Below are 27,314 nucleotides of genomic sequence, written 5' to 3' on the forward strand. Positions count from 1 at the left end.
CTGCTTAACATGTATGACAAGTACTAGAACTTTGCTAAAATTATCCCTAAATAACATTTTATGATTTAGAGCAGCTTTTGAACAGCAGCAACAGTTATGTCCTGTTTCTTAGAAAAGTATGAATGTTTTGTAGTGGCCTTTGAAATCACTGAGAGAAAATGCTACTTTTGAAAATGAAGGTTGGGTTCACCTGTGAGATACTCCTATTTTACACTGGTAAATTACACTCTCTTAATGCTATTGACATCATACCTTTCACAGAAATTGTAGTAAAGCAACAGTGAAAGAGATCCAGAAAACATGATTTTAAGAAAATAAGCTGGTTTTCTTTCAGCTAGATTTCATCATCTGGATTTAAGAATAGTTCAGTGCTTTTCCCAAAGTCCTTCTATCTCTAACATTCATGTAACCCTCAAATAAAATGGAAGTACATAATGTCCCCCTATGTCCATAATCTAAGCAGATGAACATCATACATGCATCGTAACTTTTTAAATTTGAGAGTACATTTGCTATGACCCTGCTTCTGACAAATATATAAAGAGAAGGCGAGCAATTAAGCACAGAAAGCAATGTATAATTTCCATGAAGACAGAGATACATGTAATCCTGGCTTTTCTGGCTGAAAAAAAAGTAAAAAGAAAGCTTATCTTCCAGGCTTTGGGAACTGGATGTTTAATAAATGAACAGTTTAACTTTGCTAGCCTTCCTACTGGTATTTAAGAGGAACTGCTTCTCTTCTAGAATTATTTGCTGTCCTCCAAAAAATTAAAGGAGAATTTCTGATTTGCAGTTTCTGAAGACATGATTCATGCTTGCTCAATACTGCTTAATAAAACAGGGACACCTCTTAAGTGATTAAAAATGTAATATGGTGAAACATTCACCTCTGTGATGAGAAAAGCAGAAAAGAGTATTTATTGGGTCTGAATTTATTAACAGTAAGCAGTGATATATACACATACATTTTATGAAACTTCTTTCCCTACTGAGCTGTGGTGGGAGCGAGGGGGTTGCCTGCCACACTAAGAACTGGTATGGCTGGGAAGAACCCAGGGATTCTCCCTGGGGAATTACTGCAGCATGCACAAAAGCTACGCAGAACTACAGAATGGTATTATTTTGGTAAACATCACGATCTGAACTCACACGTATGTGCCTGTGTCAATTCTCACACAGCATGATGTCTCATGTCATTAAATTCTAAATTGTGTCTATCTTGTCACGAAAATGCAGGTACTGTTCCTGCAGCAATTCTACCTTCTTCACAGGTTCTTTTCTCCTTCTGCAAACTAGGAATGTCACGTCTGTCATGGATGACCCCAGTCCCACCTCCACCAGCTCCACTAGGCAATGCACCGTTCACAACTGTAACAGCTATACAACACCAATGTGCCTGCCCTTGGATTTAGGAGATTTAACCATTGTTCACAGGTTTCACTCTCCACAAAGAGAAACTGCAAGTATGGGCTCTGAATGAATGAAGAAGGGTCTCATTTAAATCCATTGACCAACTTTTAACTCAAAAGAATATTTGTTAATTCCATTCAAACCATTTCTTGAAGAGTCAAACGAATGGAGTGCATATGTAAAAGCTGCTGGACTAAGAAGGTATTAGATGCTAATTAAAAATGGTGGAAATATAAAAAGTATGACATAGAAAAACAGTCTTTGACTTTCAATTTGAGTTCTCTTTCAAGGTTAGGAATAATTTTATATGATAAAAATAATCTTAATTTTTCAAAACATTTTTTGCAAGAAATTGTCGATCATATCAGCAGCATTTTAAAAACATTTTCAAAGTATTTAAAATTTGAAGTTTTGAGTTCTTGACTGTTAAAAGTACTTTTTGAAAAATTTAGACTCTATACTGATCTGCATACATGGGTTCTAGACCATTTTTTTCTTATTTTTCTTTTTTGTTTGTGGGTAGAAGCAAACTATGAGAAGGTCCAAATTATGATTCAGCCAATGATTTCATTCTACCTAGATGACAAATAATATGCTAAAAACTGGGGCAAAGAAAACCTGGGAACACCATGGTAAGCCCAACCCTTCAGATTCTTAAGGCTAAGTGTTTCTATAAATCTGAAAATACTTATTGTAGATACCCAAACAATAGGAAAAGCACTTTAAAAAGTTTGAATTCTCGATAGAAACCTCAGTCTTAGAACGGTGACTGGAGGAAACGTTTACAAATCAATTAAATACAGGATTTTTAATACATTAAATATTTCTTGCTAAATGATCGTGATTTGAAGATTATTTGATTTCATTTGTTCTGAAGAGGCAGTGCAATCTTATGAAAGCTGGAGGTAAATGCATAATCATTCATGTTTCTATAGGAACTCCATTTTCCGAGTTAATTGCAAAGAAAATATAGTTGTGATCTGCTCTTTCCTTCCTTTTCCTGAACTTTTGGCAAAAAGGAACTACAACACCCTTCCAAATGCCCTTTCCAATTAAACAGCTAATGGACTATTCAAAAAAATGCTTTTAGATTGTGTTATGCATGTAATTCCTCAGAGCAAAAAGTCACATCAGCTTTGATTTTTATATGGAGACCTGACTGGCCAACAGTATGGAAACATTTGGCTTCTTGTGGTGCATTGTTGTTTCCAGCTCTTCCAAAAGCCAAATACCTGCAACTTAAAAGAAATGGCAAACTTCACAAGCTGCAGTAAGGTTCGGTATGCTACTGCAGAAGCTTCCTTTGTGATTCACAATGCACTGAACTGGTCATCACAACTGATGAGATGCAGGAAAGTTCTTCAGGTTTTCTATTGCTTGATCATTTAAGATCCCTTTTGTGACCCACTCTCCTTGACTTTCAGTCTCTAAATTACTGCAAAGTATAAAAGACATTTATTTCTCAAATTTCACTTGTAGCATCTCCTTATTTCAAAAGCAACCCTGACGGGAACAGTGATAGCCTTAGTATTTTCCTGTTTCTATTTTCAGTCTGTAGTAATTCAGTCTCTATATAGCTATCCTGCTTTATCTTCCACTTAGAGAACACTCACGAGGTGGCAGTATCCAGGAGAGACTCCCATTTATCTTGTTGTCAGTACACTTCTTGGAGTAGATGGAGTACTTTATCTTGCTGTTTATAAACCTTCAGAAAAATTACACTTAACTGGCAAATTTTAGATACTTCTATATGCAGTATAAAATTTCCACCAGGTATGAAAACATCAGTGTAATTTCCTCTGAACAGCGATCTCTTTGTATTATCAGCACTCGACAGAAACACAGCAATGATTTCTGAATTTATTTTTTTTTTTTTTAACTACAGCTCATCAGCTGGTTCCCAGTAGTAATGAACAGCTTTGTGTATCCAGTGTGAGACGATTTGCAGAAACCCTGTACCATGTGGTCAGCACTTTCTAAAAATTGACTTGAAAAAGTCAATGAGTCAATTGCTTTTGAATCCACACCATAGGTTCACAATAGAGAGTATTTTATGAAAATACTCTCACTTGGTTTAATTTTTTGCTGGTTCTTCTCCAGACTTTGCAAGAACTCTCAAGTCATTTTATTCCGGGTAATTCCTTTCTAAAATTTATCTTCAAATCTAAGATAATCCCATATAACGTAGTATAAACCATAGTTCTCCTGTGTGAATAAACTGTATGGCACGTGATTCTGGATTAGCAGTGCTTCCTTTTATTGATGAGTGCATTACATGTATTACAGCACCACGAGACACAGAACGAAGGTCAAGATACTGCTCTTAAGTTTCCTATTTATTAGTGGCTAAAGGTAGCTAGCTGCTCTTCTTCGGTATTAGCATTCTTATTCAGGTGGCTGTTGCGGATGAAAGTATTGACACAGTTACGATTTAGAAAAATAATCTAGATTTATTAATAACTAACAACTATTTGTCAATACAAAATAACTCAGAAAGAAAAGCGACTTATTCAGGTTCTAAAATGACAACATTCACTCTAACTTACTTAATGGTACCTTAATTTATACACGTATGTACATGCGCATACACAAACCAGACATATACATACAGAAACAAAGGGGTTTGGATTCGGTAAAATGAACACAAAAGGGACAAGCACACAGGAACAAGGGTAAGGGTACGTACCCACACACACACACCAATAAACAGGTGAAATAGAAGCTAGCTCAAAGAAAATTTCCCTCTCGAGTTTAGAGCAAATACTCACAATGCCTTGGCATTCCTCAACGGGCGATAATTGAGACTCGAGAGGGGGGACTTCGCCCTGGCCTTCCATCTGGAGCAGACAACACCTGAAGGGTTTTGGTACCTGAGAGGCGTCCCAGCTCAGGGGAGATGCTGGTCACAGCCTGCTGCGATCCAGGAGAGCTCAAAGGGCCTCTCTGGTGGTAGCAGTTTATAGGATCCAAGATAATTGACTTTTGTCAAATGCTATCTGGTGCCTTCGGGCACTTGCACAAGAATTTGAATAACATGCAACCCTGTTATTGTTCCATCTGATCACATCCCAGGCACTGGTGTGTCAGGCCATCAGGAGATGATGGGCCATTATAACCTTTTCCGAGGTTTTTGGGAGGGGCAGGAGCCAGGCTCCTCAAGGTTATTCAGTCCTTATCTCCACAGATTGGTGTATGGCTCGGGGGAATGTGGATGGAATCACACCTGGCACCAAGCAGCCCAACAAGGAGGGCAGGGAGGGGTAAGAACTGCACCACCACAGTGGCTTATGCCAGAGGTGGAGACAAAAGAAAACAGACAGTCTTTATAGCACTGAAATGAATACAGAAGCTGACCACACAAACTGGAAGGGAAAAGCTTCTGCCGTAAAGAGAACAGTTTTCTTACCTCTGAAGTATGGCTACCACGGCTACTGCGGGGGATTCTTCTTGAAAAAAATACCCTTGGACAAAACACTGGTAGTGAAAGAACAAAGAACTATGTTTCATTAGCTTCCTTTATTCTAAGTCTTCCATTGTCAACAAAACTTGTGCCTGGGTTTTGAAGAATGTGGTTATGTGTATATTCATTTACCTCCTACCCTGCTATGTTAGCAAAAAGCTATGCAAACTGTGTGTACGCACACGTTCTTACATGTGTGAAAGTGGAGGGAGAGTGCCAAAAACCGAGCAACTCACAGTTATCATTCAATTATTTATAACTTTCACATTAGTGCTCCTACTGGTAAGAGAAATTCCTTAAATGTGCCAATTTTTCATCAGTTTTATAATATGTAGGTTTCTGAGAACCGCAGTCTCCAGCCAGGTTTCTATGGACAGGGAAGGAATATGCTGGTAGTAAAAAAATGTTTAAAAAGAAATAAAAGATCGTTTTTAGAATTATCTTGGGGAAGTGGCGTTCCCAACACTGCTTCTTAATTACTCAATACGAACCAGACAGTTCACATCCTCCATGAAAAGATGTGTTAAATGCAACTATTTCAGACTGTGCAAAGGGCAAGAAAGTGGGATACCCAAGCTCCAGAAACCACGCAGCACCGACATCTGCAAAAGCTGGGAGAAGCGGGAGCAGCGACAGCTCTTCCAGCATCAGGCACAAGCCAAGCAGGCGGCGAGGAGGCCGGGGGTGCTCTCACACCGCCGACGCGGACAACCTCCCGCCAGAGCACGGTCGCGGGGAGGCCTCGGACGCGCCCACCTGCGGAACACAAGGCTGAGGGCGACGGTCACCGCTTCGCAGCCGCCGCCGAGACGCGCCGGAGCCCATCCCTCGCCCCCCCGCTCCGCCGGCCGCTGCTCTCCTCTCTCCCACGCCCCCTCCCGCCGCTGTCCCGCGCGGAGCCGTCGAGCGGGCGGCGGGACGGTCCCGGCGCGGAACGGTCCCGGCGCGGAGCCCCCGCCGGCCGCGAACCCGCGCCCTCCCCGCCCTGGAAATGGCCGCCCCGCCGCGCGGGTCCACCCCTCCTCCGCGCGGCACCGCGCTCCCGGGGGAGGCGAACCCCCACGGGCGGGCGGGGGCCGCTCCCACCCCCGCGGCGCGGCTCCGCGCCGCTGCGGCCCCGGCCTCGCCGGGCAGCGGCGGGGCGGGAGCGGGAAGGGCGGGGGGCAGAACCGACCGCGCCGCCGCCCAGCGCGGGAGGAGGGGGCGCCGCCAGCCGCGGGGGCGCGGGGGTCTCCTCCTCTCGGCCGGGGAGGGCTGACGGCCGGCCGGCCGCCGCCCCGCGGCGCGGCGGCGGGCGTGGAGCGGGCGGCGGGGCCGGGGGCGCCTCTCCGCCGCCCGCCAGCGACCGGGGTGGGGGCTCGGTCGGCCGCCCGCCCCTCTGCGCACCCGCGCTGCCTCCCCGAGGTGCAGCCGCCGCCTCGGCGGGACTCGCCGCTGTGCGAGCCGCCGCGCGGAAGGAGCCGCTCCGCCTCTGACAGAGACGCCCCCCCGCCCCCCCCGCCCTCACCTCGAGCTGGCGCTGCCTCCCCGCGCTGCCGGCGCTGCCGCCTCGCCCGCCGATCGCTCGCCCGCCCGCTCGCCACCGCGCCCCGCCACCGTCCCCCTGCTGCCGGGCCCCGCCGAGGGGCAGGCGGCCAGCCCTCGCCCCCGCCGCCCCGCTGCGGCTGCCGCGCCTCTCGCCCCCGCCGCAGGGAAGGGGCAGCGGCGACTGCCAGGAGGGAGGAGAGAAGAGAGGAGAGGAGCGGAGAGGAGAGGAGCCGCCGGCGGCTCAGGCAGCGCTGCGGCTGGGTCTCCGGGGATGGACTGGGCTTCGCCCTCCGCCTCAGCCTGCCCGTGGAGAGGAGGGCGGTGACCGGCCGCCCAGCCCGCCGGGGAGGAGAGGCACCCCGCCTGCGCCGCGGGGCCGGTACGACCCTGCTCGCGCCCGGTTAAATGTCACGGCTCCCCGGCTGCTCCCCGCCGCCGCGCCGCGCGTCGCTCACCTCGGGAGGGGGCTGTGAAGGTGGCGGCAGAGGCAGCCCCGGCTGCGGCGCGCCCCGCCGCCGCTCGCCGTGAGGGAGCGCCCAGGCAGCCGCCAGGTAAGCGACGGGGGAACCCCCCGGTGCCGTCGGGGGTGGCGGCCGCGGGGAGCGCGCCCGTCAGGGCAGAGTAACTTTTGGGGGGCGGGGGGGGGGAGAGTAGACTGCAGCGCGGGGGCTGCGCCCCCTCGCCTCGCCGTGCGCGCCCCCGGGGGGGGGGGGGGGGGGGGGCTGCGGCGGGCGAGAGGCGGCGGGACGGAGCGCAGCGACCCCCCCCGCCGCCCTCCCGGGCCGGCCTCGTCCCCAGCCCCCGCCGAGAGCTCTTGAGTGAGTGGCGGACGGCGCTGCCCGCCCGTCGGCGGGGTGGGGAGTCGGGGTGCCCCAGTCGGGGGGGTGGGGGGCGCCTTGCCCAAGCATAACCCCCCCGGAGGAAGAGCTTTCCCCGCCGGGCTGAGAGCCGTATTATGGGGGACAGGAGCCCTCCGGGGGCTCCAAGCGACGTGGCACGAACACAATAGTCCTTTGTCGCCAGCGCAGAGATGCTTCCACACCTGTGTCCGCTGCCATGGTGGATGTGCTCGCTGGAGTACGTGCATCGGTGCAGTGGGGCTTGGGGGGGGAAGACACTAATTTACCTTCAGCTAAGCAAATTCTGAATACCGCCGGTTTAAAGGAGAGGCTCGAAGTACATGCAGATGCTCCTGAACATAACTGGAAGACAAACAAAGGCAAGAAAATCACCTGCCGTTGTATCGTTTCTCCAGTCTTTTGAGTCAAAATTACAGGGTTTTGCGAGTCCTGTCCCATAGTTGCTGGAGTAAACATCAAATGTTTTTAAGCATTTTTTCCCCTATAGTTTTCCTTGCCAAGCAGAGAACTGCAGTGCTTTCTTGATATACGCTGCTATTTCAAAATGCCGTTCTTTCAGAACACCTTCTCATTTAGAAAGGAGCGTTTCAAAAATAAATCATATTTGAACTTACATTGCTTGCCAAGTGCTGGGTGGGGGATAGGAGGGAAAGGAGCACACAGCTTTTGGGGGGGCTTTGTAATGAAAATGAGATGTGCAGTCTTTATTTCAGTCAAAACTACAGCACTAAGGGAATGGAAGTGAAAATTAGTTCCTGTAATGTTCAGGGAGGTAAGCCATGACATGTAAAGCACGCACCCAGTAGTTCTGAAGCCTTACCCCACTTCTTACAGTGACGCATCTGGGATTGAGTGGTCTACAATGTAAAGTGTGTCTAAGAAGATTTCACCTGAAACTGCTGTGTATACCCTAGAAGAATTATATTACATTTTATTGATCATACAGGAACAACAACATCTGCGTCCACATGAAAAAATAACATCTGTTAGGAGGTAGCAGAAAAGGATATACCTTTCTGAGCTTCTACTTTCCCGTGAAAACCACGCAGTTAAAAGAGATGGTCAGTCTTCCTGCTGTATGCAGTCAAAGAACCAGTAGTTCCATTAGGGGCTACACCCTTTCCGGGAAGTGCTTCCCTGTAAAGGTAAAGCTGCGGTGTGGTCTATTTTGCTACATAAGTGGACCACACAGGAGGGTGCACTAATGCCAGTATGTTCTGACTCCTGCTATGTATGTGTAAATATCCCAGTCAAAATGTGATCTGGGATTTTTTCTTCAGATAAGCACTTGAAACAATTGACTCCTCGCCTACTGTGCCACCTTCTTACTTTTCTTACTTGAATTGTAGTGACTACTGCACACAGTAGCTAATCTGTATGCAGCAGAATCCTTTTAGGTAAACAGAAGATCCCTGAAAACTGTTTTTACTACTCTAAATTCCCTCTTGAGAAAGTAGGAATAACACCTACGTAGACTGAACAAAATAAGGTGTGATCGACTTCATAGAAGCAGTGTGGTTTCGTAGTATAACAGGTATCAGGGATTTTTTTGTTATTGTTCGAGAATCCAGGCATTCTGTGGAAGGGCTCTAGGTGGAAATGTTATCCTGCGTAGTAGCAGCAAGAGGTGAAGGAATACAAAGTATTAGAGAAGCTTGTTAGTTTAGACAGCTGTCCACAAGTACTGTTATTAGTACTATGTCGGCATGCCACTGCGAACTAATACTGTAGATTTGGGTATCCTGCAGTTAAGAAAAAAGACCAAAGTAACATGCCATTCGCAGTTCTAAGCCATATCATTTTCCTCCAATACAGAAAGGTAAGGAGGTCTGGGGATTGAAATACTAGTGAGTCTGTGCTGAGTTTAAAAATGTAAGTCTATGTTAGTGGCTTTTTCACGTCTTGTATTAAGACCATTTGTGTATCATAAACACAGGGTGGGTGTGGTTATCAGGGAGGATATCAGTGAGATTCTAGGAGGATTCCTGTAGTGGTTTTTATAATTCATGCCAGTGTGCTTGTTGGAGGTTTTTTTGGGGGGAAGGGGGTTATTTGTTTGTGTACCTTTTGACTGTCTAAACCTCAGGGAATAAAGCAGGGAAAAAAGGTTAAGGAGTTCTGAAGGCTTTGTATATGGTCATCTGTTGGTTCATTGGCTTGTCCTTTGTGAGAAGGTAGATTTCCTTCTAGCTGTTGCTGATAATTAAAAATCCAGATGAGGGACCAGTGGAGGGATAAATGGATCAGTTTCAGTAAATCTATACAATACTAAGTGTGTGTCTTGCTTCATTCTTCTTCTGCCAAGGAGTTCAGCTTTTTCAGCTACTAGATCTATAACATGTTAAATACATTCTAATTCTCTGTACTTTCTCTTCACTTCTTGTACAGATATTCAGGACATTTAAGAAAATTCTATTTATAATTAGTCACTGATTGGCATCCCTATGTTATTATAATGATGATTTGGCTAAGCTGTGTCTAATTATGAATTTTTTACAAATTATTGCTCATTTCTAATTAGTACAATGACTAGTTTAACTGTTTATTTTCCAAAATATTTTCAGCTCATGTATTTTCAGCCAGGAACTTTTTTTCCTTTTTTTTTTATGTGAAAGCACAAAACCAAGGTTTTTTTCTTATTTTCTGGAAAGAGTGGCTTCTCTGTTATTGTAGAAAAATATTAAAATAAACGAGATAACTCCATAGAGAATGAAAATTGAAGTGTTTGAAATTTATAGGCATTGCTCCTCAAGACTTATGTTCATGCAGCATACCAATCGATGCTTTCTGTGCTGAGATATCAATATTATTCCCATGAGATACACTGAGTAGAGCTCATGTTTGAGTTTCTTGCCATCTTATAAGCCTCTTGATTCCTGGGGACAATTCCATTTCTTAATGATGAAAATCTGTAGAGGGAGAAAACATAGAAGATAAACTGTCATCAGTGTTGTATAATGACATCTTGGTGACCCATTTTCTGTTGATAAAATGCAAGTCTTAGGATTTTTTTTTCCCTCTTCCTTCAGCAACTATCCTGTGAAGCAGTAGTTCATGAGATTATTTATAATCATACTGATCAGAGTTTTTATTTGATTAAAGTCTAATCTCTCATTCCCTTTGAAACTTGAAGTAGGTATCTGTATCAGCAAATTGTGGGCAAGTTATTATATATTGATATACTCTTTGTGTTTTCAGCTTGATGATTATTATGAAAGTCATAGTAGGTCAGTGTGGATACTCAGTGAACATCTTTTCTGTGAGATGAAATTCGTGAGCAGTTTAACACATCTTCCAGAAATATTCCTAATTACATACAAATAGAAACAACTGTGCATTGAAATGAGTATTTTATTTAAAGTTGAAATATTTTAAACTGCTTCTTATTGTTGAATAGCACTTTAGCTAATATTTTTCTTAGTCCCTTCATAATAGACAAGAAAGTCCTTTTGAGTTTGAGTTGCAAGAAAAAGCCAAATCATACCATACTTAGTGGATTTTGAATGACATGGTCAAAGTAGGGTGATTTAAAAAAAAATAATTTCAGAAGACTAATTGTGTGTGAAGGAAATGGGCATGTGAGTTTTCATCTGATAGGCCAATCATAGTTCCCAAAAAGAAAGGAAATTGAGAAAATTGGTTTTAAATTATATAGACAAAGCAACAAAACTTACTAGCTGTCAATCTCAAAATTAAAGTTGCAGTGCAGATTAAAAAAGTAAAATAGAGGCAAAATTTTGTCATCATTCGTAATAAAACTATAACACATTTGATTGGAGTGAATAGAATTAAATTCAGAAGAAAGATTAGTCTGTGTAAAATTTTACTTTATTGTGGAATTTGATTAACTACAGAATGCCTGTTCTTTGGTCAGAATGAAGAAGAATTTATTCTACAGTCCTGTTGCTTTTTGTTTAGCTAGGATTTATACAACAGTAGCCTGTGATTAATATTTTATTAATTTTAATAAATCTATATTCTATTTTTACATTTTAAAATAAAAAATTTAAGTCTTGTTAAAGCTATTCTTCAGGTGAAGACAGTTTCTTTTAAACAGTAAAAAAATCACATATATCCTGTGAGACTGTAGTGAAGGTATCTTACATGCAATGATAATATACTTTTTACATTTGAAATTACACTTTTAAAAATTGCTCTAATTCTGATATTCTTGTTTAATGCTTAAGAGCAACTGGTAGTGAGCATCTTAGATTATAGGAGTTTAATAGGAGAACACACACCACACCCCTCCGCCCCCGAAGTATACCTATCTTCAGTATTGAAAACTTGGAAGAGCCATAGGGGTAGCATTTACTGAGGCAGGACAGAGGCCATCCTCGAGCTCTACGAATGCAGAGCCTCATCTCAGGGAAAAGTTGGATTTCACTGGAGTCCCTTCTCTCATAGTTCTGCTGTAGCTGAGAGTGTGATGCATGGGAAATCACACCACTAGAGAAACCGAATTGGCTGACCTCAGAACTGGACAGCTACTTAGACTGTCATCCTCTGTCCTCTTTCCAGCTTCATTCCTCCTGTTATTTCCTTCACTTTATTTTGTTTCTGAGAAGACACAATTTTTTCAGCAAATGATATTTATGTTGTTTGCTGTGCTTCATAAACCGCATTTCAGCTTATGATTTGCTGAAGTCCTCATGAAACAGCAGTAGATACTGGCCATGAAGAGCCTTGCAAGAGAAGATCTTCTGAGAAAAACTCAGCTTGGTTTTTCAGGGTTTTGTTTCATTTAAAGCAAAAAGGTTTATGGTCCTCTGTGACAAGCCATTAAGTGGACTCCCATTCATGGCACACGTGAGCCTCAGCACTGATATTTTCTCTTGGTTGGCCTACACCCAGCAGTTTAACACCATACTGTTACTGCAACACAGTATTCCTCTTAGCAGTTGTAGGCTGGTAAGGATGTGTCATACTGATCAAACAGTCCAGAGTCCCAGAATATTTTCCTAGGGTTTGAGTTTGCCTGGAATGTCCAGCTAAAAGTACCTAGTCATAGCATACAAATTCACTTGTAGTGAGGAAATTGATTACATGTTTCATCTTAACTGTGAATACTGTTTGCGTTGTCATGTTCTTTGTTGAACTTTCTGAGCTCACCCTGCTTTGGGGCCTGTTGTAAGCTCTGCTATCAGTTTGAATGCACAGGAGTCATGGGTTGTGATAGTGTCTCTCCCTGAATATAGCAAAAAAGTAGAAGTTCTTCAGCTGCATCAATTAGTGAAGCTCCGTTAAAGTCCATGGGACTACATTGATTTATTACAGTAGTAGATAATAAAGCCCATTAGGTTTTGAGCAGTGGTAGTGGACTGTGTTTAAAATACTTTCTTTAGGAAGGGTCTTGGGCTTTGTGGATGTTTGCTGTTATGGCTGGCAGATGGAAAATACCAGCAAAAGTCAGTTAATTACAATGACTCCTGTTTCAGTTCATTAGTAGTTCATTCTTTTGATAGACCCAGGGAAATATGAATGTCTGCAAACCCATGGTTATGGCAGGAACTAAGTTATAGCCCAGGTTTTTTGCACTGAAGTCATAGGGTACAGCTATGAAGAGAAATCACACGCATACGGTTCAGATCTTTGAAAGAGGTAAGAATATTCATACTTTTAAAATTATTTTTAAAAAAGCTCTTAGGATTATCCAAGTCTTTAGTTAATTCCCAGCAGAAGGTAGGTTGAATGAATACCTGTATCTTACAAATATGTAAGTATTTAAATGTATTGCTGAGACCTGTAACCACTTCTCTAGTGTTCCTTATGGTGTAGTAAATTCTTGATGCCACCAGACAAGGAGGTTTTTAGAAGGATTTGTAGTCAGACTGGGAGGTAGTATTTGGAATTCTCATTGTCCGGATGGACTGACTGGATTATAAAGACTACAGCTAACGTCAGGAGGGAGACAAGGAGAAAAACAGGCTCTTTGGGAAGAAATTATTATGCTTCTCTGTAGGCTCTGGAGAAGAAAAGGAGGGAGAGATTTCAAGATTTTGAGACTTTGCCACTCAGCCATCTGCAGACCCTTAGCTGGTACATACTACAGCTGACAGCCCCGGTAAAGAGGAGGTAGGCTTTGTGGCTGCTTGTGATGAAATCCCATGTTTCTGAAGAGGAAAGGAATAGGGAAGGCTGAAGTGGGATGGATGGTGGTGTGTGCCTGTCAGCATGTCTGGGAATGGGAGAGCCAGCCAAGCCTGTGGCCTCCCAGCATCAAGGCTGGCCATTCTCAAAGGTAACCAACTGCACTTAAGCTTAAAAATTGTGATGCAGTTTTCTAGGCATATCAATAATTGTCTGGAAAGGAGACAGTATGTTGCTGTGCCTGTCAAGGGTGTTACAAAGTATTAGGAGATTTGGAAAACTAAAAACTCAGGGACCACATTTGAGTACAAGACTTGGCTTTAGATGTTCTTCTGAATGCCTCCAGTGCTACATGTAGCTATCCAGACTAGGGCAGTTACATACAAGAAAAGATGACATTTATAATTTTATTAAATAGAAACTAGTACATTCACCAGTAGTAACAGGACTAGATTTTTGATTTGAAATCCATGCCAGATTTAATTTTAATAATGTATATGGGGAAGAGCCAATGAGACGTGTGTTTAGATCAGTATATGAGATAGTCTGGAAGAATAAGCAGAATTCTACATTAATGTATGGCTTTATTGTCTTTTTTTTTTTTTCTTTTTGGTCTGTGTGTGAAATAATGAGCATGTCCAGCCAAATATGGTGGGAAAATACTTGTCTCATGCCAACTTTTGACTGTTACCCTACGTGAACTGGCACACCTTACAGTGCAAAAGAAGCACTTGGGCTATAGGCAAACATGTAAAGAGAGATGTTAATTTATTGCAGGTTGGGTAGTAGAAGCCTTCGAAGAGTGAGTGGACCAGTTTAATTTGACATAAAAGTTTGTGTTCCCCATGTAAACAGACCTTAGTGCGAAGAAGAATTCATTCCAGCTGGGAACTGACTGAGTTGGTAGACTAAGTTATAAAACAGATAAGCAGATTCAGGAAAGCTAAAAACTCAAGAAATCCTTGTTTCTATTGCTTCCATAGAGAATGAAGAGGAAGTAGTTACCTTAGAGTTACTACAAAGGTAGCAAAGAGGTATCAAGATAAAAAGCAATGGAACAATTGCAGAAATTAAACTGCAGTAAATCATAAGGGTGCAATGGCTTGCTTCCAAGATTTCTGAAGGAAATACATAGCCGAGCATCTGAGTGACTTCTCAATCTGTAATTTATTTTGAAATACTATGTCTGACCTGGAAAACAGGCAACTATTAGGAATAATAATGATGTCAGGAATTAATAATAAGTCAAGCCCCACACAAGTAGTTGAGAAAAATAAATTAAGTCAACATCCTGAAACATCTGGATGAACATGTTAGGAGGATATGAGACTGCTGCTTACATTAAGAAGACAAGTATGCAGATCTGCTGGTGGAAACAGTCCTGTCCAACCTCCTCACTTGTCAGCATGACTTAAAGTGAGTGTACCATTTCAGTCTTACTATCAAACACTTCTCTTCCTGATAATGTATCCCTTCAAACTGTTCATATGGTTTGATAAACAGCTTGATTAAAGGGACAAAGTTACATGCATGTTCTTTAAAAAAGATTGTCAATAATTTGACTCCAGTTGTTTACAGCAAACACTTCTGTAAGGTTTTTTATTTTGCTCATACCATGTTCTGCAAATGGAAGTTGTGTTGGGTCGTTAGGTCCTTCCTCTTCTTTTAGTGATAGAGTTTTCAGGAAAGGAGTAATTTGGGATTTTGGAAAAAATAGGTCTTGTGAAAAAACAGACATAATTTCTACTTCGACACTGAGGTGATTAAGTACTGGGCAGCATTATGCATTGGGGACTGCTAAATAAGTCATTAAATGTCTCCTGTCAAACAATTACAGTGAAAAGACAAGTTAAAATGGTTTACACATTATAATAATAATAATTAAAAAAAAAGATTAAGGAGGATACAAAAATTTTATTTAGAACTATTTCAGTAATTATTTTGGATTTTCCGAATATGAACAGTTTTCATAGTTTCAAAAACAGAGTAAGGTAAAAGAGAAAAAAATCCTTGTGATGAGTGGATTATTAAGATCCTACATATACATTAAGGTTAACATGTTAAAACTTTGAAATGGAAAAGGCAGAGATATGGTGAGGATATTTAATAAAACATATCCTAGTTTCTCTGATTTTATTTTTTCCCATTAGACAAACAAATGGTATATGATGGGAAAAGAAATTTGAATTACAAAATGCTTTAAAATTAATAATACATTAACAAACAGTATGGAAGTAAGAATTCAAGTAGAGTTTCTCTCTTTCAAAACTATAGCGATATTATATCCAAGTGAACCTTTTTTAACTGCAATAGAAGAGAAAAACAAGAAAAAAACCACCAGTGCATGAACTGAATACCATAAAAATATTTGCATTACATCATGTTATACTGTTGTTTGCCTGTGTTTGGGGAAGTTTAGCCATTCCGCTGAAGCAGGAACGGTACAGGACAGTAAGGTCTATCAATTTAATTGTTGCTCCTTTGGTTACTTACATGGCTGTTTGACCCGCATATGCTACTCTTTGTAACCTTGCTTAAAAACAATTGAGATGTTACTTCGCAGTGTGGATAGTAGCCTCCGAATACTTACATTAAAACCTAATTATAATTATGTAGTATGCTATACCAATACACAATCTTGATATTAGATTAAAAAATAACTCAATTTAAAATTTTTGCTGCTGTTTGGTATTGCTTGATTTTATCTTAAAGCAGCTTGTTATAAGTATTTCAGCTTTTCTGTTTCATTTGAATATAGGTCAGGTGAGAGCTTCCATTGTTGAAGAAAACAGATTATGGTTATATTTGACAGCTACCAGCCACTAATAATTCATTGTTTGTTCATTTTAGGGTAATAATATTGAATATTTGGTGCATCTAAAGATAATGAGGTTTTTTCACTGTTGCCTCTTATAAAGTAATGAAGCTATTGCTGTAGTTTACATCTGGGAGATGCTCTCGTTTAGCTGGAAAATGGAGTTTTACTGGAAGGAAGGAGACATTCCATATAGGAGAATTAATCTTTTTCTTCATTGTATGTGTTCTCTAAAGTATGAGAAATCTGTATCATGTCCATGGTTGCTGGGTTTTACTCTTCCATGTGTAATCAAGATCATAGTTTTATTTTATTCACATTCTAGCTAGGTATTAACAATATATGGAAGGGCACAAGAGCTTACATCTTGCTTTAAATTTGTCTGTCTTAACTGCATGTTGTTTCTGTAGCTATGAGTAAAATACCGTAGGTTTTCTGAACACATGAAAAAACACTCTACCAGAATGGTAGAGGAGAACATGCAGATAATCCATGCATTTCTTTGGTTTTCTACTTTTGATTGCAACAGATTTCATTATTGTTGTCTTCAGGTGCAGTCACCTTGAATCAGCATGGAGGTAGAAAAGGAGAACAGTGAGACATGGAAGTAGGATATACCTAGAAATTCCCAAAGTCTCTTCAAAGATGATGTCAGACATGCACACTCAGTTTGGAGCAACTGTATCATGGATATGTCTTCTTCAGCAGCTGTCAAAGTACAGCATGTTCTGCTATAACATTTTATTGAATGCAATACAATTGAGTCTCAGATTTAAAATTGATGTGAATACCTGTAAAAACTAGGTAATGCTTCTGGGCCTGTGACAAGTTACCAGTACATTCTGTTACACATAGGCAATGCAACTGGCAAAACTCTGTAATTTACTGTTTGTTCAGTCTTTCTGAAGCAAATAGAAAACTGCAGAAAGTAATTCTGCAATATATACATAATAGTTTGGTCCTTTCTGCTGATTTAAATGAGAATAATTGGTTAGATTTTAAACTCATCAGAAGGATTTAGAATCCTAAAGCTCACTGAAATTTACAGTAAGGAGATAGATGCACAACTTCAAGCTCTTTTGAAACTCCTGCTGTATGATTTTGTGTTCATACTTGCAGAAGTTACATGTTGCCCAACTCATCATTCAAGCTGATGTCCATTTTAAAGGAGTTATGCACAATTTCACATGCATTTTTGTGCAGTTTTGGAATCTGAGACCCAAAATACTATTTCAGTGATTTGTAATTATTACATACTTACCCTAGAAGAAAGTATTCAAAAAATACATTAGCAACAGGTGCTGATCAATAAATATTTGAGAAATTAAAAAATGGGTAGTATTTCTGCTTTCTGTGTTCTCTCCTGTGCTTGGATAAGAATTTTTATCCAAGCAATCCAGTATTTAAGAATATTTAGAGTCATGGTTCCTAACTAGACACTTGTAGTATTTCACTTAGAGTACAACAAGGCTATTTTCTGCAGCTGTCAGAAAAATAATTTAGACCTCTGTATGAAGTACATACCTTCCTCTTCCTCCTGTAGCTTAATTCCAGTTAATAATTGTCAGTACATCCTTCAAAGGTAACAACCGAGATATTGCTCACTGATAGTTCTTACGTGTTACTCTTAGAGTATGGAAGATATAAACTTTCCCAACACTTTGTATTTAGGGACTATGGTAGGCTCTTCCTGTTAATCTGCTACCTGTAACATTTTTACTTTGAAATACACATGCTGAGCTCTCTTGAAGTGGTAAGTGCATGAACTCTGATAGAACTGACAATTCCCCTTAGAGTTTGTTACACAAATGTTTTGTGTTCTGTTCATACTCAGAAAGTAAGAGAGGAGGTGAAGTTTAGTTACTGATATTATTCATTGTATCTGCAGCACATACTAAAGCGAACTTTTATTTTTATGGTGGCAATCACTAGATGGCACTGCTCTATGGTCTTTGTAAGTGGCTATATTTTCCTTTTCTTAAAATATTCATTTTCTGATTCATGACATAGTGACTTGTCACTGGCTTCGTGTTATGATTTCTCTGGGTTTTGTGGTGAGACAAGAAAATTTGACTAAAATAATTTTTGACAAAAGTTAAGTCCCTAACATGTTGGTGCTTTGGTTAAGTTTTGGCAAGAGGAGAAACATGCCTTTTGACAGTCTCTATTCCAGGACTCATAAATAGATGTCAGACAAAAAAGTTGCAGTAAGAATGTTCTTCAGTTTCTGTGTGGAATTATCTTCTCCAGTTGTAAATCAGTATGTAAGTGTATCTTTTATTTCTTGGCAGAAAGGTGATCATGTAATCCTATATTTGCTAGGTGGCAATTCTAGTTTTTCTGGTCTTAAATTGCTCAGTTGTCAATGCAGCCTTTAGCAAAGTGCATAATGAATAGGAAGATGTAAGACGACTTAATCCCTTGTGTCACTGAAGCCCTGGCAAGCTGTATGGCTGAGGCTGTTTATTTCACAACCTTCTGTGATTAGATTGCTCTAACAGCTCCACCCCCAATTCGGTAGTGTACTTAGGACACCATCACTGCAACAGCACTGTTACTGAACAGCAACCACAAAGTTAGAGAGCCTAGCAGACCTAAACCCATCACCAACAATACCCTTCCAAAATAAGGAAGCAGGAGCTGTTGTTTGCATGTGGCATCTTTTCAAAATTTAAGGTACCATCACCAAATCTCTCACTAAAATTAATTATGCCGTGGTAATGAAGGACTTCTGTAAAGTGTAGTGTCTTAAAAGTCCTTATGCATTGGTCCCATTTATTCCTGGATTTTGTTGTTTTGTTATTATGGCACCTTGGCACAATGGGGCTCCAGGCCTGTCTGGTTCCTTGTTTATTTGAAGAACAGTATAAAAGAGTACACCTGTCTAATGGCTGCATATAAATGGAACTGCTTTTGATCTCCAGTAAAGCTGTCTCAGGAGTGTCTTCAGTTCTTCTGGCTGGAAGTACTGTGAGGCATTTTTTAACCAGAAGTTGACTGAGATTCTCCTAACATCAAACCCATAGTGGGATTCTCTCAAGAGTAGGTGCCAATACTGTCACTAACGGCAGCCAGTAGGCATTAGCTGTTGTCAAATTCTGAATGATTAAATAGTTAGACACTCATTCTGAGCTTGTCATTTGCAAAGTATTCCATGCTTTGGAATTCAAATGGTGGTTGGAGCTGTGCATGTGATTTTGGGGTTTATTCCAGAAAAAGGACTTACCAGTCTAGCTTTTGGTGAAAGTTAAATTTACACTCCCATGTGTTCATACTGTGTAGTATAAGATTGGGAAGGTTTAAATGAAAGCCTTTTTTCCATCACGACAATTTTGAGTGCTTATTATAATACAGTGGCTATTCTTTCAGTTCTCTAAAGCTTTTTGATATGAGTTTGTTGTTGTTCTCATTAATAAAATGCAGTCACAAAAAGGCAACCATATTTAGCCCAAGACTTTCACAAAATATTTTTGGAAGACAAAACTGCTAATTCTGTGAAAGAAAATGTTGAAATTATTGTATGAATTGCTTTTCAGCATGGGCTTTTTCTTCATAAGAAAAATGAAGTGAAATAGTTGTTTTTAAATTACTTTCATAAATGAATATATATATTTAATGATGCATTTATTTAATATGGTTACTCGTGTGAAATTATTATTTTAAATAATCTGAAAATTTAGTTTCCATGATGATAATTTGCCTTAGAGATTGATGTCAATGAATTTTGCAGAAGTTATCCATGAATAATTTTAGAACTTCATGAAGACTTGCCAAAAAAATCCATAAAATCTAGTTTATTTCATAATCCATCATTTTTGATGTGAAGATTCTGGAGGCCTGAGTGTGGTGTTGGCATGGTAATACCCTGTTCAAGTGGATGTCAGTTTAGATACTCTTTTAATAAACAGTTTCAGATTAAAGTAGAATGCAGTATGAGGTCGTAGCGATGCTAGCTTCAGGTTGGAAGAATCTAGGTTGAGAAGTATTTGCTCTGGATATTTGATGTCTTCATGCAGCAACCAAGTGTTTGATACAGGCACATCAGAACCGGAATACTTACTGAATTTTATCACCTGCTGGTTTTGATAAAAATATGCTTCTGTCTGGTTTCTAAGTGTTGTTTGAGCTGTTTTGTTTAAAGAATTACATTTGTGGACTCTGCATATGTGGCAGTGAGGAAACCATTTGTTCACCAGCTTCTGAGTTAGTAGCCTCATTACGAGTTATCTCTCACCAGTGGTTGGAATCTGAACCTCATTCTGTATTCATTTCTGAATACAGTTCACTGAATTGGTGAGTATCTTGAGAGACTGTATGAAATGTGATCGAATTGTACAAGAAACTGTCATATAGACTGCACTGTAACAACAAAAAAGTCTTAAAATGAGTCATTTTCGTTTAGTGCTAAGACAGTGATTTTAGAAACACAGGAAAATATTGTTATGCCTAAGGCTGTTCTGTCTCTACTTGACTCGAGTCAGACTAAGACTTCTTCCCTGATTTCCCTTATTGCCTTGCTTTCCATTGTAGCTGTAGAAGAATAGGCACACATTTCATACTCTGCAGTGGCAGGAGAATGAGGCTGCTGCATTTATGATTTCTGCCTTCATTTCCTTGTAGGAAACTTCTTAAAGATAAGGACCCCTCTTTTAGTAAAAAAACCCACTCCTAAAAGCATAGAAGATTTTTTTTTTTTGCAAATGACCTTGTGGTTTGTTGTTTGATGAAGTAATAATCCAGTTACTTTGAAAACATTTAATAGTGTTTTATTTACAAAGTCTTAGACAACTGTGGAAGTTTCAGGTATTTCCTAATTTGTATTTCAGAATGACTGAAAACTGGCTACTTTGTTTCATAATCGGTATTTCAATTTAAAAATGAAAAATAAAAAGTGGCCATAAACACCTAAACATATGCATAGGTATGAAATACTTTGCATTGTAAGTAGCATTATAGTCACAACAGTATTTTTTGGCTGTTCTTTGAGGGTAGAATATATTTGTATAAAAACACTGATTTCCTTTATGAATATAATATATATAGAACAGTTTCTTTATAGGTATTTAAATGAAACGTTTTACAGTTTTGTATTTGTAGTGCTTATGGCTAGTATCTTTACAAATGCTTTTTGCAAATCTTTAAGGTTATCATTGGCTGTTACTGCTGTGTAGAATGTAACATATTCCCAAGCTGTAGAAGACCCTGCAGCTTTGTTAAATAAGCTAAACAGAAATACTTCTAATGGTGAACCATATGAAATGGAAAAATAACTTGGTAAAACAGTACAAGATGACTTGGAGATGTCTTGGAGACATCTGATGAGCTTTCCAGTGCTCTATACTTAGCATTACACACTGTCTTAGAAATTCAAACATGATGTATTTATGCTTATTATACCTCATAAATTAGTCCATCTAATTAAGCTGTACTTTATATAAGTCTTAGGAGCTTAATTGAATTGTCTCAAATGAGTGGGCTAGATTCTACCCATCTGTATTGGTTTTGTGTTGTACTGCATATTTTTTTAGTTGTAATTTAGTGAACTCATCTCTACAGATGCTTTGTCAAGGCTGAATCTTTGATATTCAGTCAAAGTCTGGGCGTTGAACTTGAGAGGAGGAGTTATTTACCTATTTCTGAAAAGGTCTGTGCTAGAGTATGCATGTCTGGCTTTTGTTGCTTTTTCTGAGTATTTCTGAAACAGTAAGAGGAAAGTGTACAATTCCTTGCCAGGGCCTAATATGCTGGTCTCGAGGGCCTGCTAAACCAGGTACAGTTCAGACCCAAGATGTCTCTTTACAGATAATTTAGGAAAAAGACTCTTTTCCAAAGGAACAGCCAGATTTCGCCAGATCATCAGTCTGTGTTTTTTTTTTCTCTGAATTAACCTGTGCAAACCAACACTTAGAGGTTTTATTACAAAAAAAAAAAAAAACCAAAATAAAACCAAACCAAAACCCCCCAACAATTAAATAGGGCTCTAAGTAGAGTGTGCTTTTTGTTTGTTTTTTTTTTTCTTTTTGAAATTAAAATAGGACCACTTTATCTTAATGAAGAGGGAATAATCATAGAATCATAGAATTGTTTGGGTTAGAAGGGACCTTAAAGATCATGTAGTTCCAACCCCCCTGGCATGAGCAAGGACATCTTCCACTAGATGAGGTTGCTCAGAGCCTCGTGCAACCTGTCCTTGAACACTGCCAGGGAAGAGGCAGCAACAACCACTCCAGGCAACCCATTCCAGTGTCTCACCGCGAAGAATTTTATCCTTATTTCTAATCTAAATCTACCCTCTTTTAGTTTAAAACCGTTACCCCTCATCCTATCCCTACACTCCCTGATAGAGTCCCTCCCCATCTTTCCTGTAAACCCCTTTATGTACTGGAAGGCCGCTATTAAGTCTCCCCAGAGCCTCCTCTTCTCCAGGTTGAACAACCCCAGCTCTCTCAGCCTGTCCTCATAAGGGAGGTGCTCCAGCCCCCTGATCATCTCTGTGGCCTCCTCGCTCCAAGAAGTCCGTGTTCTTCTTATGCTGGGGGCCCCAGAGATGGACACAGCACTGCAGGTGGGATCTTATGAGAGTGCAATAGAGGGGAAGAATCTCCTTCCTCAACCTGCTGGCCACATTGCTCAGGATGCAGTTGGCTTTTTGGGCTTCAAGTGCACATTGCTGGCTCATAGTCTTTCATCCACTGCTACTCCCCAGTCCTTCTCTGCAGGGCTGCTCTCAGTCTACTCTTTGCCCAGCCTGTATCTGTGCTTGGGATTGCCCTGACCCACGTGCAGGACCTTACACTGGCCTTTCTGAGGTTTGTATGGGTCCACTTCTCAAGCCTGTTAAGGTCTCTCTGGATGGCACATCCCTTCCCTCCATTGTGTTGACTGCACCGCACAGCTTGATGTCTTCAACAGACTTGCTGAGGGTGCACTCAGTCCCACTGTCCATGTTGCCACGATGATGTTAAACAGTGCTGGTCTCAACACTGACCCCTGAGAAACACCACTTGTCACTGCTCTCCACTTGGACATTGAGCTGTTGACCATAACTCTTTGAGTGTGAACATCCAGCCAATTCCTTATCCATCAAGTGCTCCATCTGTCAAAGCCATGTCTCTCCAATTTAGAGACAAGGATATTGTGTGGGACAGTGTCAAAAAGTTTTCACCATTCCAGGTAGATGACGTCAGTTGCTCTTCTCTTATCCACCCAGTCTGTAACCCCGTCATAGAAGGCCACGAGATTTGTCCGGCACAATTTTCTCTTTTGAAGCCATGTTAGCCATCACCAGTCCCCTCCTTGTTTTCCATGTACCCTAGCATAGTTTCTGGGATCACTCCATGATCTAGCCAGACACGGAGGTGAGACTGACTAGCCTGTAGTTCCCTGGGTCTTCTTTTTTTCCCTTTATAAACATGGGGCTTATGTTTCCCCTTTTCCAGTCAGCAGGAACTTCAGTGGACTGCATTGACTTCTCAAATATGATGGATAATGACTTAACAACTTCATCCTCCAGTTCCCTCAGGACTGTGGATTCATCTCACCAGGTCCCATGGACTTGTGCACCTTCAGGTTCCTTAGATGGTCTTGAACCTGACCTTCTCTTATTGCGTGTGGTTCCTCATTCTCCCAGTCCCTGCCTTTGTGTTCTACAGTTAGGGTGGTGTAGCTGGAGTGCTGGCTGGTGAAGACTGAGGCAATAAAGTCGCTGAGTACCTCAGCCTTCTTCATATCCCAAGTAAACAGGTCTCCCATTTCCTTCCAGAGAGGGCACACATTTTATTTAGTCTTCCTTTTATCACTGATGTACCTATGAAAACTTTTCTTGTTGCCCTTGATGTCCCTGACAAATGTAATTCTATCAAGAGTTTGGAGTCCCTAGCCTAATCCCTGGCTGCTCAGACAGTTTTTCTGTATTCCTCATAATGAAATAGATAATCTATCCCTTTAACTACTACTTTCTTGAATATGTTACAGCAGAAGTTAGAGTTTTTAACAAAAACATCCATGCATATTCATACAGAACATTCTCTTATTTTTGTTAAGAAATTGAACATTTCTTGGAGAAGTTTGATTTTTATTTTAGGAACATGAAGAAGAATTTTTTGGACTTACTGCTGTCATGACAAGTTCTTTACAGCTTTTGTCACCAAGAAAGAAAAATGTATGTTCCTTATAATGGAAACTATATTGTTGTAGCTATTGAACACTAGCTATAACAATTAGTATCTTGTAATTACTTGCTTTTTAGTCATTAACCTCACAAGGACATCAGACTGAAAGATGTTTTTGCAGATTTTCTAAATAGGCTCAATAAAAATGATTCCAGAAACCATTCCTAGCTGAAATGTATGTGTTGTCTGATGACTGCTGAAGGAAGTCCCTGGAAAGAGGTAGACCAATATGTCAAATTGGTCTGACATATTAAACAGAGGTGTAAATAAACAGTATTGAAGTTTCCAAGTAATCATTTAATTCATATTTTTTTTTTTTAAATTATTTAAAGGAAAAAAAGGTCTAAGAAGGACTTTGTAAGTAGTGCCACCATGTTTTTATTTGATTTCAGTTAAATAGGTTTAATTACCTTGCGGAAATGCTGCTGTAATTCAATTGGACTGGAGCAGACACTTAGGTGTGGTACAAGCTGTTGTATTAAAACGATCATGTAAGCTAGCTAAATATTTACTCAATTGTTTTAACAGCATTCTTGCTTTGATTTAACATTAGAGCTGATTCATATTGTTATTGGAAAAGATATGAAACATTAACTTTAGAAAGTGTGTATTCATTGAAAAATGGAGTTGCACATGCTTCTGAGCTCTTCTCCAAACATAGTCACTGATGATCTTTTGGTTTTGTTTTTTTTTTCCATTTAAGCCCCACTCTGTGGTACCTTTTCTGCTTCAGGATACTTCTTGCTCTTCTAATGTTATCTAATTTGTTTAATGATTACAAGTTTCTCTTGAGTGTGTTTTGATATCACTATGCTATTGTTTTTCAAGAGGAATGTAGGTCTTCATACAAGAAACAACCATAACACAAAAGAAAATTTATAAAATAATGATCTTATGACCGGTAAGCATAGTAAAAGTATGTCTGTTCAGCATTTTGTTTCACAGGATTTTTATCCAAGGTGTTATTTGAAATACTTCCCATTTATATTTTTCAATACAGTTACTGAATGGGAGGATTAAATCTTGCTGTTACCACAAAATGCTGATTTTTGAAAGACACGTCTTTCTCCATTCTGTAGATCTCTGCAAGATGGACTGGTCTGAAAACTGTCATGCCAGTAGAATTATATTCTTTCTTCAATACAGATTTTGATTCAATACGAAGCATGCAATCTGGTGAAAGTGACTGATTCACTGTTGTATCTGCCCAAGGGAGTAAAATGTGTTTCAGGTTAAAAAAGAAAAAAAAGAAAAAAAGAAGAGTAGGACTGGATCCTCATTTGGTAGGAAATAGTTTATGTTTGTTGATAAAATATTTCCACTGACAGTCCTTTGCTGTCAGTGCTGCTGTTGTGATTTCTATGAAACAAAAAATGAGCTTGCAAGTGTAAAACTTTGTGTGGTTTTATGAACATTTATTCAATTTTCATTTGTTCTGGGTGGTGTAAGAACTAATAGACAAAACAAAACAGGATATATGAAATCTGTAATTTATGGCTAACAGATTTCAAATCACTTTTTGGTGTTGCATCCAAGGAGTCTTCGGAAAAATCATACACAAATGTGTTTCCTTGACACATTATCTGCCACTGTGTTTTATTTTCTGTTTGAAATAAATTTATCAGAAAAATGTTATTTGCCCCAAATGCAGCTAATAGTTCTGATTTTGTGTCCAAAACAGGCACAGCATTTTTCTTGAATATTGTTCAAATCACAAAATCTTCTAGGTTGGAAAAAACCTTGAAGATCACCTAGTCCAACCATCAACCTAACATTGACAGTTCATAACTACACCAGATCACTCAGCACTATGTTGACCAAACTCTTAAACACCTCCAGGGATGGGGACTCCACCACTGCCCTGGGCAGCTTATTCCAACACCTAACAACCCCTTCTGGAAAGAAATGCTTCCTAATATCCAGTCTAAACCTTCCCTGGTGCAACTTGAGGCCATTCCCTCTTGTCCTGTTGCTTGTTACTTGGTTACAGAGACTCATCCCCAGCTCTCTGCACCCTCCTTTCAGGGAGCTGTAGAGGGCGATGAGGTCTCCCCTCAGCCTCCTCTTCTCCAGACTAAACACCCCCAGTTCCCTCAGCCGCTCCCCGTACGACCTGTGCTCCAGACCCCGCACCAGCTCCGTTGCCCTTCTCTGGACACGCTCGAGTCATTCAATGTCCTTTTTGGAGTGAGGGGCCCAAAACTGAACCCAGTCATCGAGGTGCGGCCTCACCAGTGCCGAGTACAGGGGTCAGATCCCTTCCCTGTCCCTGCTGGCCACACTGTTGCTGACACAAGCCAGGATGCCATTGGCCTTCTTGGCCCCCTGGGCACACTGCTGGCTCCTGTTCAGCCAGCTGCCAATCAACCCCCCCAGGTCCCTCTCTGACTGGCAGCTCTCCAGCCACTCCTCCCCAAGCCTGTAGCGCTGCTGGGGGTTGTTGTGGCCCAAGGGCAGCCCCCGGCATTTGCCCTTAGTGAAACTCCCCCAGCTGGGCTCAGCCCATGGCTCCAGCCTGTCCAGGTCTCTCTGCAGAGCCTCCCTACCCTCAAGCAGATCAATACTCCCACACATTTTCGTGTCACCAACTGGGTTTAACTCCGTTCACCACAACTCTCTGGGCCCGGCCATCCTGACAGTTTTTTACCCAGCAAAGCCTGTGCCCATCCCAGCCAGGAGCAGCCAGTTTTGCCAGGAGAATGCTGTGGGAAATGGTGTCAAAGGCCTTACTCAAGTCAAGGTAAATTACATCCACAGCCTTTCCCTCATCCAATAAGCAGGTTGCCCTGTCGTAGAAGGAGATCAGGTTTGTCAGGCAGGACCTGCCTTTCACAAACCCATGCTGACTGGGCCTGATCACCTGGTTGTCCCGCACATGTTGTGTGATGTTACTCAGGATGAGCTGCTCCATCAGCTTCCCAGGTACCGAAGTCAAGCTGACAGGCCTGTAATTTCCCGGATCATCCTTCCGACTCTTCTTA

General features: G+C 41.0%; 1 protein-coding gene across 1 annotated transcript in view; it reads left to right on the plus strand.

Moving 5' to 3' along the window:
• Positions 1–6,866: 6,866 nt before the first annotated feature.
• The window catches only part of LINGO2 (leucine rich repeat and Ig domain containing 2), a 542,951-nt gene continuing 522,503 nt past the window's right edge, over positions 6,867–27,314 (plus strand). Inside the window, exon 1 of the mRNA XM_074932702.1 lies at positions 6,867–6,948. The gene's annotated coding sequence lies outside the window, so the exon portion shown is untranslated. The remainder of the gene's footprint in view (positions 6,949–27,314) is intronic.

Source organism: Athene noctua, chromosome Z (assembly GCF_965140245.1).
Source record: "Athene noctua chromosome Z, bAthNoc1.hap1.1, whole genome shotgun sequence".
NCBI classification, from domain to species: Eukaryota; Metazoa; Chordata; class Aves; order Strigiformes; family Strigidae; genus Athene; species Athene noctua.